This window comes from Lepeophtheirus salmonis, chromosome 14, assembly GCF_016086655.4.
Source record: "Lepeophtheirus salmonis chromosome 14, UVic_Lsal_1.4, whole genome shotgun sequence".
Classification (NCBI taxonomy): domain Eukaryota; kingdom Metazoa; phylum Arthropoda; class Copepoda; order Siphonostomatoida; family Caligidae; genus Lepeophtheirus; species Lepeophtheirus salmonis.
In genome coordinates this window covers 477503-491731 of record NC_052144.2, presented here as the reverse complement: position 1 = coordinate 491731, position 14229 = coordinate 477503, and the positions used below count along the sequence as shown (strand labels likewise).

The 14229-nt window shown below is 29.8% G+C and overlaps 1 non-coding gene across 1 annotated transcript; it reads left to right on the top strand.

Annotated features, from left to right (window-relative positions):
* Positions 1-11262: 11262 nt before the first annotated feature.
* On the top strand, positions 11263-11335 carry TRNAK-UUU (transfer RNA lysine (anticodon UUU)). Its single transcript has one exon. It is a non-coding gene; the product is annotated as a tRNA-Lys (tRNA).
* Positions 11336-14229: the final 2894 nt, after the last annotated feature.

The following is a 14229-nucleotide window of genomic DNA, read 5'->3' as shown; positions in this document are numbered from 1 at the left end:
ACTTTCGATGGATATGTCTACACCACGCTTATAATTTCAAATTTAAAACTGAAGGCAAAGTTCGAAGATATAATATAAGAACAAAAAAAGTGGCAAATATTTCATAGGGTAAAGGGGGAATAACCAGAGGTTAATATTTAAGAAATAAACGTTTGTGGCAATATTACCTATAACCTTCTCTGAAGCAGGAAAGCCATGCTCAAAAACAAAAGTTTGATAAGGCTTGAGTTAAAAAAAAAAAAAAACTTCTTCGACATGACTTCACTATTGATTGCATCATACAGATTTAAATTTTACAAAACAGAACAAATGAAAATACAACAACACTGATTGAAGGGATAACAAATGGGTCATTCACACCTGCTTTTCTCTGTTGGTTGTAGTTAATAAATGAATAATGAGTAAATTAGCACAGAAGGAGGTAGCCAAATAAACAATGAGGGTTATCAGTTGTTGTTTTGTGTCTTCTCTATGTGGTTCCCTGCAGTTTATGTTCTCAACGTATATTTTAACATCAAGTCTTTTGTTCTATTATGGAAGAATTTAGTGGAGCAGGTTGTCATTTAATGTGGGTTGTATTATCCTCTCTGTTTATTTTATCTATTATGCAACGGGGTATTACAAAATGCAATCAAGAATATATAAAAGAAAACCACCGAAATCAATCGATATTTATTATTTAGAACAATATAAAACCCCTAAACCCCATTACCATGAAGGTGAAAATAACCAAGATATCAAAATGATTGTTCAGTATTCTTTATACAGGGTTGTTCACTACTTTTGGAACAGCATTATAACTCTTCGTTTACTGGGCAAATGGACTTTGACGGACTATTTGTTTTTATTTAATAACATTTAATTTTCAATGGGTCCTCCATTCTATGACAGAGTAACCATTCTACTTGATAAAGAAAATATCCGTCTTGCATAAATGGTCCTAGAGTTGGTAATATTGGAGTTAGGGTTAAATTATGGTTTTAGCATGAGTAGATCTTTTGAAAAAACATAGTTTTGAATAAAATAATATTAATATAAATATAAAAAATTATCTGGCCTTTTCTCTGTACTATACTTTTTCATGGAATAAACGCTTATTGAAAAAATTTCGGAATATGTTAACTTTATTAAACCGAATGGTACTATTTGAAACCATTGCTATTACTGACATTTTATACTATTTCAACCCTTACATATCAATATTTGCATTTATATAAGTAAAACAATCGTGACCATTAATCAATTAATTAAACTTAAAAAAGATGAACAATTCTTTGTAAGTTTGAAATATTATTTAATATATTATGCTACAATATATTTGCAAAATATAATCAAAAATAACCGTTCAAACATGTCTGATAGCATACTGAACATGGAAAAGCATAGTGAAGTCTTTAAAAATAATTTTAAGTTTTGCTAGAATATATGTATAGAGTACTCAAAAAATCTAAAAACTTTCATATAAAAAGTATGTTAAACTTATGTGAAATTTATGTTAATGACACATATGTGACATGCCGTCTTTAAAGGGAACAACGTTAAAACTCTATCGTTTCTTACATTAATTCAGTATTTAGAATAAGATTCTGAATAAAGGCAAGAAAAAAACATCTGCTTATTTATACAAATATGTCAATAAATGTACATATCCGATTTAAAGAACTATGTCAAGCGCTTTAAAGTGTTACGTCACTTGAAAGGTCTCTATTACGAATAGAAATTTAGCAATGGAATTCATTCACACTTTATTATTCATAGTTTTTGACAAACTATATATGTAGTACGTCAGCAAAAAAAAAGTCTAGAACAGATATCAAGGAAATGATAATTTCCAATTATATATTTCCCATATGACAAATATACAACCAAGTAGCCTGATATTTTAATGTCATATTTTGGACCAATTATTAACTATTAAGCTATAGTTTAGAGCAGAGATTCCCTATTGGGGCTCTACTGAATACAAGGAGTCTGTGAGATTATCAAATCATCAGTAAATTTATTTTTTTATAAAACGTCAAATAAAAAAAAACAAAAATGTCATATCTAAAAAAATGTTTAAAAAATAAAAAAAACCCTAAATATTGTAGTAAAATTAGGTAGCCTTCCCTAAAAATTAAGCATAGCGACTCTGCAATGATAAAAGGTTAGAAATCACTGCTCAAGGGCATTTTTTTTTTATTTTGAGCGGTAAATTTTACAACCAATAAGTGTAAATTGCTGTTGCTCATAAGGATTAATCGGAAAAATCTATATACAGAAGAAAAATTAAGTGTACTTGCTTCCTTGTCCACTTACAAAGAAAAGAACAGTATATAATTTAAATTTTAATTGTAGGTTTATTTTAACAACAGTGAAATACATTATACGAGTATAAACAAAAAAAAGGTTGAATGAAGAAAAATGCTATATATAACCCGAAGAACACCGTCTCCATTTTTAAGTCTTGGAATGAAAACATTATGCTTAGGGTGTGTTTCTCTACCAAGAAGGAAAGAACGACTTTACCACATAGTAGGGAAGATCATGTATCCTGAAATCTTTAGGCAACAATCTCCCAACGTCAGGGGAGGGCACTGAAAATGTGTCTTTCCCCACGACAATGACCTAAAATATACGACCAAAGCATTGCAAATTAGTTAATCGGCAAAAATGCTAAAAATCTTTAAAGGTTTTATAGCATTCTTAATTTATTTTTAACAAATAATAGTAAATATGTGGGTATAGCACATCAGTTTTTTAACTATACAGGTAACTAAATACTTATGTTTGAGTCTCTTCTGATTAGTATAGTTACAATACAAAACAAAAATTAAAACAACAAATATATTTTTTTTTAAATTAACTTTAGTTTTCATTAATTTGCTGCAAAATATCAAATGAAGGAATTCAAATAAGAACATGTTTGAACAAGTAAGAATCGGACGAGTGCAAAAATGATTCCATTCTCATAGTCATATTTCTTTATTTTTGCAATTTGTTTGTTTTAAATAATATGTAATCACCTGTTTGAACAAGTAAGAATCGGACGAGTGCAAAAATGATTCCACTCATAGGCGAATAGGACTTTTTAATTAAGTTTGTGGCAAATGATTCAGACAACCTCCATCTTTGTTTATTGTAAAAAACTCTTTTTAAAACATATTTTAAGCCTCTAACGACAACATCATGAACCCGAAGCGCGCCATCATTTTGCTTCATTAGGAAGGGATGAGCTTTAAGGCCAATAAAAAAACAAGGACATGATGTAGACGTCTGGACTTATCCATATACTCCATTATGGAGAGGAAACTTAGTTTGACTTACTATTGCAGAGTTGTGACTTTTAGGCCTCCATAATGTCTGCATGGGGTAACTTGTCGGAGGAGACCATCTGTAAAGAGTGTAAAGCAGTTCCGAAACGTTTCTTTCCATGTGGAATGAATCAGCACTCATTTTGAAGTAAATTTCACACTGATTGCAATGGTGTAAAATGATGTATGGAGAAATAAATATTTTTGTACTTTCTTGGCTGTTGAATTTGTTCTAATACTTATGGGTCAACCTGTATAGTGTCCAAGATTTTTAATCTGTTTTAATTTTTTTTTCAGTCCCCGATCCCTGACCTCTATCTGCTCGACTCCAACATTTGGTGACAAATGGAGTCCAAAAGTCACCGAGTCTTACACTGGTATAAGTTGGTCATGGGTCCTGGAAGGAATTCAAAAAGATTTAAGGGGAGGTCATTCATGACTCGAAAGAATATTTGACAAAAATATCATCTGTTAAATTAGTTTATCATCTTTTTTCAGTACCAGCACCCTGATCTCTATTTAGTAGTGATTAATTACTGAAAAAAAAACAATCATAAATTATAATACATATTTATATATGTAATTAACTATTTCAAAAACTGTTTAATTATATTTTTTCAAGATAAAAAAATGGTTTTTGAATAATAAATAATTCTCATGCATAAGGGAGTTTAGTTTCGATAAGAAAAATGGACAAAAAATAGGATAATGTCGAATATGACACCTCAAAAATCATAGTGTAAAGTTATTGATAAGGTTTAAAATTGTCCAGACTTATCGAATCAACCCAGTTTATACTTTAATTAATTTAACTATAATTGTATATTCTAAAATCTCCTGAACAAACTTTTTTCAATTTGCAACTTGATTAACCCATTATTCATTTATAAATACACACAGTTTGAGATATTATAGCAGATAAATAATTTCCATATACCATATATTGTTCTCACTTATCACATAACTCCCCACTGTGAACAAAACAAACAATTTGTTAAACAATAAACGTTATTAAACGAGAATATTGAGATCCTTAAAAACTTTTCTTAATCCTACAATTATTTCAGGAAAATTATTTTAAATGCATTTAATGAGTTCATCAAACTTAGAATTTTTTTTTTTTTTTTTGTAATTCTGAAAAAAATTAGCTGTCCAATTTTAACAATCAAGTGATCAGAGATGGTCCATCGCTATAAGATGTGAATTGAGAATGTGAAAGGCCAAAAGACCACTAAGAATCAGTTGAAAAATAACCTTTCTTTCCCCCAGGGAATGGTAATACATAATTCTCCTACGGTTCATCCTTATGAAAGGAGAGGAATAGAATTGCTCAGTATGAGTAAAGATAAACGCGATTGAATTATGTAAGAGCCAGATAGAAGCGTAAATAAATGAGCATTGTTCTTCGATCAAAGACTAAATCATATTTTTATTACATTAATAGATTTGAGAATGAAATTGTTATTTACAAATAAAATATTAAACTGTTAAAAGGCCATAAAATATGAACAAATATTCGATTTGTTCATTCGTTTTAGTCAAATAACAATGTAATAGGCATATATAAATTTATTTAGTTGTTTGAACCAGTCAATATAAAAGAGAAACTGAACAAGGAAAAAAATTGAATTTGCAAAAAAATTGAGTTCATAAATAAATTATAGTCGAATCCGGATAAAAGAATATTACATTTAATAAAAGTAGTCAACGTTCTCTCCGAACCAATTTTTTAATATATTAAATACTTTACATACAAAAAATATGAAGTACAAACTCAGCATAATATCAACTCCATAGCAAATCCTGAGAATTAAAAATGCTCATGAGGATATTTTTTTTTCTTTTTGGAAGAAATGGTCAGCTGACACCATCATTTTTTTTACTGTATGTTTCTTTTTAAATTCATTTAAAACTGTTTTTTAATCAATAGGTACAGGTCATGACTGCTCCTGAAGAACACTTTTGCTGCATGATAAATTAGAAATCCTAGAGGATCTGTCAAAAACAGAATCTAATCAAACTCTGGTTGCCTCAAAAAAGAAAGTTTCAAAATTACGTATTTCAATTCAAAAGTTGTGAAGTTTCAAAATTACTTATTTAAATTCAAAAGCTGTGAAGTTTCAAAATTACTTATTTAAATTCAAAAGTTGTTATTTTTTTTATATATATACTTTTGAAATATTCAAGTTTTCGTCTGAAAAATACGAAGTGCCTTTATCTGCATTTGACAATATCTAACATTCGATATACAACTTATATATAAATTAGTTTCAAAGATTCATCTATGAGACCTATAGTTGCATTTGCCTCGGTAATAGAGTTGAAATAGTTATTCCTGGGAAGAGAAATCACATCAAATAAAACACTATCACATAATTTCTGGGATTACAGCTCCCTAAAGTATATACTACAATTATCCCGGGTGTGGAGTTCGAATAGGGTAGGAACTGAAGCCATCTCACAAACTCTTGTATAGTTTTGGGGTATCTCAACGAGTGGCTTTAAAAATTATTAGTAAATTATAGTGTTGCTTATTATCTAGAGCACTAATTCCAAAACTTTTTTGAGATCGACCCATCAAATATACTGCTAGACTATGTGCGCCCCCTACACCTCTCATTGAGAGATAAACATAAAATTTGGAGTTCTTTTTATGCAAATAATTGACTCTGAGGCCATATCAACCCTATAAAGTTCAACCCAGGGGCAAATAATTTAAGTTATATAAATATATTGATCAAAACTATAGCTTTTAATTTTATATAAATCAAAAAATATTTTTTACAAAAAGGAAATATAACGACGAAATAATTGAATATATATTGTAGACATATCAATCTACTATTTGCCATTAATTTTCTTTTTTATGGTAAATAAAGTCAGAAATTAAACTCACAAACGAAATGGTATTATAGATTGGTTTTGTACAAATTGGTTTATAAACAAATAAATGTATTTATGTGACTGATATGCATTGTGCATTGAGCAAAGCAGGTCTATTCTCGGTTTAATTTTGTACATAGGAAACTAAAAGATCCGCTACGTTAAGCCGTGGTCTGTATTTATTTTTATATAAGTTAATATGGAAAAGATCCTCTCATATAAATAAGTTGAACTATATATAAATTTAAGACTGGTTTAGCAAGGTCTGGCTACTCATTGATCACAGAAATTCAGATTTTGACAAGTGTTTTGAATCAAAATGTTTTTTATATTATTTGGTCACATTAAAGTTCGATAAAATCATCTTCCATACCAGAAAATAGATGATTACCTCTGGTGGTGCAAAGGATGTATCCAGTTATATTTTTGTGAAGCACTATCTTGTGGGAAATATATTTGTTTTAATTGATCCAGAAGAGATTTATAAAAAAATTGTAACTTCATCATTATTTAAGTTTTGATGCGATTCAAAGTAATGTGAATTCAAATTATATTCTTCTCTACCAGAACACACCTCGTGACCCCTACATTGTGTCCCACGACCCCCACAGGGGCACCACTCCCACTTTGGGAACCACTGATCTAGAGCAGTGGGTCCCAAAGTGGGGTCGTAAGATGATTTCCAAAAAACAAGAACATAATTTAAATTGACATTGAATGGCATCAAAACTTGAAAAATAAGGAATGTAGATATATTTTTTTCCACCCTTCTGGATCATTTTAAAAAGTATTTCCCAGAAGATAGTGCTCCACAAAAACATATGAAACTTATCGTTTATCAAACTTTCATCGACCTTTAAGTTATCAATTTGCATAAAATGCTCTACACCTTTTATTTTCATTTCTCAATAAAAGGTGTAAGGGTCGCACATTTTTTAAGGTTCTAACTATAAAAGTTTTGGGAAAAACTGATCTAGATCACAATTTAACAATGTTCAGTAATGAAGATTGTATGTATAATGGCCATGTTAAAGATAATCAACATGGTATCAACCCTGATAATTTGAAAAAGGTTTTAGAGAAGATCAGCTATAATCAGCTGTGACAAGGGAGGAGGGGAGAAGAAAATAAAAAAGACAATGGCAAGAATTACTCAGATGTCAATTATCAATTCTACTGTGAGTACCACAAAATGAAAAATTATAACTCCACAACATATCCTCAAGGTTACTTTCTGTCTTTTAGAGAACACACGAATGTTCAATCAGGTTTAGAATATAATTGAATGTAGTAGGTAAGGCAGTATAACTATTTTGGAGTAAAATAATAGGAAGGGAAAATTCATTCTTCAGATTACAAATTTAAAAAAACTACAAAAAAAAACAAGCAATCTAAGAAATTCACACTAAATTACTAACAATGTTTATTATACGATAAGTTTTACTCTAAACGAGTTTCTATGGACAAAGTTGATTGAGGTAAGAGAAGAGGAGAGGTTCAGAGAATTTAAAAAACTATCTTTAAGGTTATGAAGACCAGAGTTCTACGATTAAGAATTTATTTATGAAGCCTCTGATTAAAAAAGTGGATCATCTCATTTCTTATAAGAACAAAGTTTTGAGACCAAATGTTATATCAAAACTATGTTTTTAATAGTTTATATTATTCATTTTTTTAATTCAATATATTACTAAATAATAAATTAATCAATGTGTATTGTATTAAATTGACCGTAATTTTGATAAATTCTAAAATTTATCAAAATGGTCTAATTTTTAATGAGTTTTTTTTAAATTTATGAAGGTTAAGCAATTCAGGAAGCCCTTTTATTTGAAATATATATAATTTTTTTAACAAAGACTTACACAACCAATATAAATAAGAGTCATCCACAGGATATAGGCTAGAGGGGCTGTAGTCCCCCCCTAAAAACATGAAAGAATTTTTGTTTAGCCCGCCCCACCCCAAATATAATCCTTGCAGATACCTCTCTATATTCCTGCTTTTGCCTCCAACACCATAGATAAAAACACATATAAATGGTGTGATTTCATTGTGTGAAGTGTTTATTAAATCTTATCGTTCTTCATCTTACAAATGATGTTTCAGATGTCGGGACAGTTGCTCTTTGTTGAATGACATAGAAAACAACGAAAAGCTCGGTAGTTGTTTTTCAACAACAACAAACAATTTCCTAGCAATCCTTGAACAATGGTTTTAAGTATAATTAAAAAAGATTAGGTAACTAGATGTAATCAGTTGCTGAGCCAAAGAAATGTAATACAACTCTATCTAAAATTTGTTTATGAAGAATTATAACCTTTTTAAACTCCAATGAACCATTTAACCATAGAACCTCAAGGAGGAATCAACCCCTGGATCGTCCAGGCAGCAGTATAATTTTCCGCAAGAGACATGATTGACAAAAGAATTAGTTGCATTTTTCATAGAAATTCGAATGGTGGAATTTAAAGAAATCAAAGATTTCTTCATTCAAAAAATATAAAGACGCTCCCTGTAAGAGTAATGAAGATACTACTGTAAAAGCTCTGTGATATTTCACAAGATATATGTCCTCAAATTATTAATGCCAACCCCTAAACAACTTGGCTGAAAATAGGTTTTGATATAGACTTGCAATCTCCTCCCTATATACAAACAATTCTAATAAAAAAAACATTCGTTGCTTCCTTTGTAAGACCTTAGTAGAGACTTCAGTTAATCTTCTCTGGTATTGTTAAAAAGTGAATCAGCTTATAAAAACGGTTGATAACCTCATCTCAGACAAGTATGGAAAGAAAAAGCTTAAAGACTGTATCGTTGCACCCTCTATTGTATACTAAATGAGAGCTACACTAAACTAATCAAATATACTTTTATACCATTTTACTAGTGTGGTTTAGCAAAATACGAAAATCATAAATTCTGTATTAATGTTTGTTTGTTTTATTAAATGCATAGCCGCTAGTTTTTGCATAATTTTAAATTATGTTTTTCATTTTAAATATCTACGATGTAATCAGATGGTTATATTTATTTAAAATACAAAAAAAATATAAAATATACCTTTTATTTTCAAATACATTTTTGTATATATCTCAATATTTTAATCAATTTTAATCACCTATCGAATCAAACTATAAACTTATTTTGTTTGACTAAAGTTAAGTTACCACATATATCATGTTTGTTCACAAAATAGGGATATAGAATTTATAATCCTCAAACCTTCATATCTCTACCTAAAGCTTTAAACAAGGTAGGGAAACGAAGACGGAAAGAATAAACGGTTGAAAAATGTCTTGGTCAGAATTAAGTTTTTTTTTGTCCGCCAGTATTTTGTTATTACTTCTACCTTCTAGAAAATTACAAATCTAGCTATAGACTAAAATATATTCGTGCATTAATAAAAAAAATAGCTAGATTTGAGTGACAAGTATAGAAAGTAGCAACTAGAATATATTTTATTCTACTAACTCTAGTATTAATGAATAAATATTAACTATAGTTTAGTTATTTTATTGGTAAATTATGTGAGATGATAAGATGAATATAGGATAGTCTTCCGAGAATGGTAAGCTTTGACAACTCTGCAACTTGACCTTCATGAAAGCAGATGAGCTTTTTGACCATATGAAGAGTAATTTTAGAGAAAAACTCAACTCTGCGAGGGAACTGATCGCTACAGGTACTGTATGGCTTTGCTTCCCACTGTCAGATAATACATACTGGAACATTAGTCACCATGTTTTTGAGTAGTTCCATTTTAGAATTTACCAGGAGGTCCTTGAAGAGGATGAATTCAGTTTCTCTTCTATTTTTCCGAAAAAAACTTCAAAATTCAAGGCTCCATCTTGAATTCATTCATGCAATAATTCGTATTTGGTCATTTTCTTATTGTCCATAAGAGGTAGCTTTTTGACTATTTTTTTCAAAGATTACTACATCTTTTTTTCTTGGTTTAATTATAATAATTATCTTTGATGGTGGCTTAAATATAGTTTATTTAGTCCTTTTTTTCAATCTGTTGCTTCGTTTAGTTGCACCAATTACTAGAAAATAAGTCATCTCATGATAGCCTTCAAAATCACAAATATGTTGTAATGTATCAAATAAAAGATATAATAGACGTTAATGCATTCATTTATCTAGTATCTTGTAAATTTTTTATCCAATTTGTCCATTCCAAATACATAAATTTTTACCCAACATTAGCACCTTTAAACTTTATGACTGCGCAATATGTAAGTACTTTGTCATATCTTTTAATATCTCCTTGGCTTCAATATGTATCATTAATTGTCTGTAGAGCGTGGATATTCATATACTCGAATTTTATATTATACAACTTAATTGCAGGTATTCAAAAATATAAACTTTTACACAAGAATGTACTCTGTAATTCCTGAAAATTAGAATTGAATTTTCTTGATGTTTAGAAGGTTGTGTTGTTTTGTTGAAATACCCTATTTATTAGATCACAGATTATGGTGTAGGAAATTCTAGTATAAGAATTTCTTCCCACGCTCCCAGATAATAGATAAGAATAATTGGAAAAAAAAGAGAGGTTAAAAATTAAGAAAAAGTACTTTCATATTGTAGAGTAATAAAGATTAAAGGTACTAATGTCGGAATGAAATTGATGTACGTCTGAGGAACAGATTAAATGGAAACTTTACAAGATACTAGATAAATAAATGTTACTAAGTCCGTTTGTATTATATTTGCAATTTTTTATTAACTAAAAGCTTGAGTAAATGCCATAAAAGAATTAAAAAGTATATTTTACTTAGCTTTAAGGAGAAGATGTCTCTTTAAATATAGATGAGTCTATCTACATACAAGTAGTGCTCCAAAGTGCAGATCAGGTTGATCCAGACTTATAATACTAGAAACCTGTAAATTTCATTTTGTAATCTGAGAAATAAAAAAGTTATGCTTTTGAAGTATTGTTTTTGAATATCAAATTCATAGCTCAAAATAACAAATCTTAAACTGTCGGAAATTTGCATTGTTTTTTTAGCCACGCAGCCACAAGTTAACTATTAAATTTTGTATTTTTAGAACTGTGTGGACAAAGTAACAAGCCCGTGTAGCTCAGTTGGTAGAGCGTTAGGCTTTTAACCTAACGGTCCAGGGTTCGAGCCCCTGCACGGGCTTCATTATTTTCTTCTGCTTTGCTCTTCTTTAGGAGCAAAAATATTTATTAAGCAGCACCTACCATCCTTCTACAAAATACCTTCGTTCCCCACACGGCATGGGGAGATCATTCATGCATTGAGCACGGCAGATCGCCAACATTCATAATTTGCCCAGCAGCACTAATGCTCAGGCTTAGTACTTTTTGCATTTATTACTGCCTTTATTGTTTTTATACGCTTAACTCCTATTGCCTCAAACATAATTACAACAAATTTGTTTGACCAACAAAGGTAATAAGTTATTTACTTCACAGATTGCTGAGGAAGAGGCAACTTTCAGATTCTACTGCAGGTGCAGTTACCCATGGATTTATCAACTATTTATTTAGTTTATTGCAGGCTTGGACCCGTTCACCCTTTTTCCGTTGAATGAATGTGTTGAATTTCACACAGCATTCACCATCTTGTTTTAAATAAAGTTCAAAAAATATTGAAGTATTTACCAATAAAAAATGAAACTGTCTGTCGAAAATTGCACTCTAGCCTAACCTAGAATCCCTAATTCATACACGACCATTCCATAGTCCACTGATTTGCAAAAGGTATATTGTGAAATATTCCATAGAAAGAAAAAGTTTACACAATAATTCATGATTTACTTAATTTAATTTTTCAATATATATTTATTTTATTTTAGGCATTCTCAAAGATCATGTTTATTAGACCTAAAATCAAGAAAAAATTTATCAGTAATCTTTGGACAAACAATCATTAGAAACAGTGATGGACAAGTAAACTCATCCTTTTAACTAGTCAAGTTAATTATTGTTTTAGTTTTTAAGAACTAGTTCGAGTGCAATTTTCGTAACAAGTTTAGTTAAAGTTAATCAGCTATAAGTGTATTTAAAGTTAAATTAACTCACCCAACCTTGATCAAGTTTAAATTGACTTTGATATTAAAAAAATAACTAATTAAATTAGTCTATATAGAGATTTATCAAGGCTTTATAATCAAGATTTTTCTGTCAGTCTCTATGCCTGGGATTTTCTCTAATTCCAATTCCACGATCAAGGAAAAATTACAGATTCATACTCTCAACAATTTCTGTTTCGAAGCATAAAAGAAATTCAAGAGAAATTAACTATTGAAATGGAGGTCAAAGAAGGCTAAAGTTTAGATTTTTGAGTTTTTATGTAATTTTAAACTATATGTAAAATTAATAAAATATGGGAGATAATCTATAAACGATTTGGTGTGGAAAGACCCAATTCCAAAGTTTCATAAAACAGGTAGTGTCGACACCGTGTTTAACTAAATTATCAGAGAACTAAAGGTTATTTCAAGTTTTTTTAGTATTTCAACTGATAATTAAAAAAATAAATTCATCTTTAACTAATTAACTTAATCAAGTTATGTTAAAGTTAAGATTATACAGTTTAAAAAATTAACTAGTTAAGTTAAAATCTGATTTTGAGAAATAAAAAAATTACTAGTTGGGTTAAAGTTGAAATAAAGTTGTTTAAATAATTAACTAGTTAAGTTAATAGTTAATTAACTTATCTAAGTTAAGTTAAGTTGCATTAACTAGCCCAACTATGATTAGAAACAACAATAAATGAATGAAAAAAAGACTGGTGTTCATTATTCTTTTCCATCTCCAATCTTGCTTTATTGAAGGAACTGAATGTAAACAAAAAAATCTATATTATATTGTTGTCGAGATACCAATATTTTTGTAGAAGTTCCGGTACTCAAATACGTATCAGTTATTGTTATCATTTTTCGAATGAAATCATTTAAATCTAGAATGGGCAAAGGTCGAGTTCAAAACCTCCACCTTAAATCAAGTTGAGTGATATATATCTCAATTTGTTCATAAGTTATGGTCTGTTTTGTATTACAGAACCCCCTGATAGCTGAGGCTTTTGCAAAACTGATAGAGTGGATATTAATTAATAACGGGTCCCAGGGGCCGTTTTAGAGTAAGTGAGGCCTGGACCAAAAATTCTTGTGTAAGGTTATTTTCTTTCCAGTAACCTAAGAGAAAAAGGCCTAAAATCAGTTGATAATTGCCCAATTATTCCCATTTATGGAACTTGTAATGATCTAATAATTGATGTGAATATGTCACAGCTTAACATGAGTGAATTACTATAGGACATGAGCAAACTAAAAAATATGCATTGTCGGGTACCAAAATGTAGACTGATAATTAATGTTGATTTAGTCATGAATATTGGCAGGTTCATGGATTACTTTTTCATATTCTGGTTTAGTCAGGCTTTGTGCATAAATAAACTATCATAAACATAACCTTAACTCGTCATCCTGAGTGAGCAAAAAGCCAAAATACAGTGCATTTAAGATCTCCTATATGATGAAGTTGAGGTGACGATGATTATGGACTTTGTGGTATACTTCAGGACCAAGGTGAAGAATGATGGAGAAGACACCTCCAGGAAAACAGGAAGTGAAGGGCACAATTTAAAGAGGGTCTCGGAGCTCCTCTCCACCTTAGAGAAGAAGATCAAGGGGGAACTACCAAGTCGATGAATCACCCCACAAACGACTTGTCTGTATATCACAGTTAGAGAATTTTTTTTTTTTGAGGACTAAGTAATTTCTCGTAATTGGTGATAATGATGTATCACAAAAAAACTCATCTACAAAAAAACTTTACTTGCAAAAATATTAATGATTCAGCTTTTGAAAAAAATTATGTGCAAAATTTCATTTTGTAATCTGAGATGTAAAAAAGTTATGCTTTTGAAGTATTGTTTTTGAATATCCAATTCATAGCTCAAAATAACAAATCTTAAACTGTCGGAAATTTGCATTGTTTTTTTAGCCACGCAGCCACAAGTTAACTATTAAATTTTGTATTTTTAGAACTGTGTGGACAAAGTAACAA